Consider the following 675-nt stretch of genomic DNA (forward strand, 5'->3'; position numbering starts at 1 on the left):
TTCTAGTTCCAAATTTATTATATTATATTATTAATTTTCCATCCCATCCGTTTTTTTTTCATCCACCCTGACAATTTTTTTGGGAGGTTTTTTCCCAACCATTTTTTTTATCCACCCCAACCCTTTTCCTCTCCACCCAACCCTATTTTTTCCCTTTTTTCTGTTATTCTTTCCCCTTTTTTCTGTTATTTTTCCCTTTTTTCTGTTATTTTTCCCTTTTTTCTATTTTTTTTCCCTTTTTCGTATTATTTCCCCCATCCCCTCCCCATTCTCCTCCCTCCAGCCAAATCCTCTTTCCTCTTTATCCCTCAGCTCAGAAATCACCACCAACAAAACCAAAAAAACAAAAACAAAAAAAAAAAAGGAACCAAAACAAATCCCCCTTTCCCCATAAAACTCTCCAAAAATCCCCCAATCACAAACAAAACCTGATTTTTTTTTTTTCCCCTCTTTCCCAGCAAATCCTGGATGATTTTGAATTATTTTATTAATTTTATTTAATTTTCAGGAGGAGGAGGAGGAAAAACCCCCCGGATTTTTCAGTTCCGGAGCCGCCGCTCCCCTCACGGTGAGGTCTCTGTGGCGCAATGGACGAGCGCGCTGGACTTCTAATCCAGAGGTTCCGGGTTCGAGTCCCGGCAGAGATGATCTCCAGGCAGGTGGCTCTTTTCTTTC

The 675-nt window shown here is 40.1% G+C and overlaps 1 non-coding gene across 1 annotated transcript; it reads left to right on the top strand.

The window, feature by feature from the left end:
• The first annotated feature begins 573 nt into the window (after positions 1 to 573).
• TRNAR-UCU (transfer RNA arginine (anticodon UCU)) lies at positions 574 to 647 on the top strand. Its single transcript has one exon. It is a non-coding gene; the product is annotated as a tRNA-Arg (tRNA).
• The last annotated feature ends 28 nt before the right edge of the window (positions 648 to 675 follow it).

This window comes from Malurus melanocephalus, unplaced genomic scaffold (genome assembly GCF_030028575.1).
Source record: "Malurus melanocephalus ecotype Western Australia unplaced genomic scaffold, MMel_1.1 scaffold_8531, whole genome shotgun sequence".
Lineage (NCBI taxonomy): Eukaryota > Metazoa > Chordata > Aves > Passeriformes > Maluridae > Malurus > Malurus melanocephalus.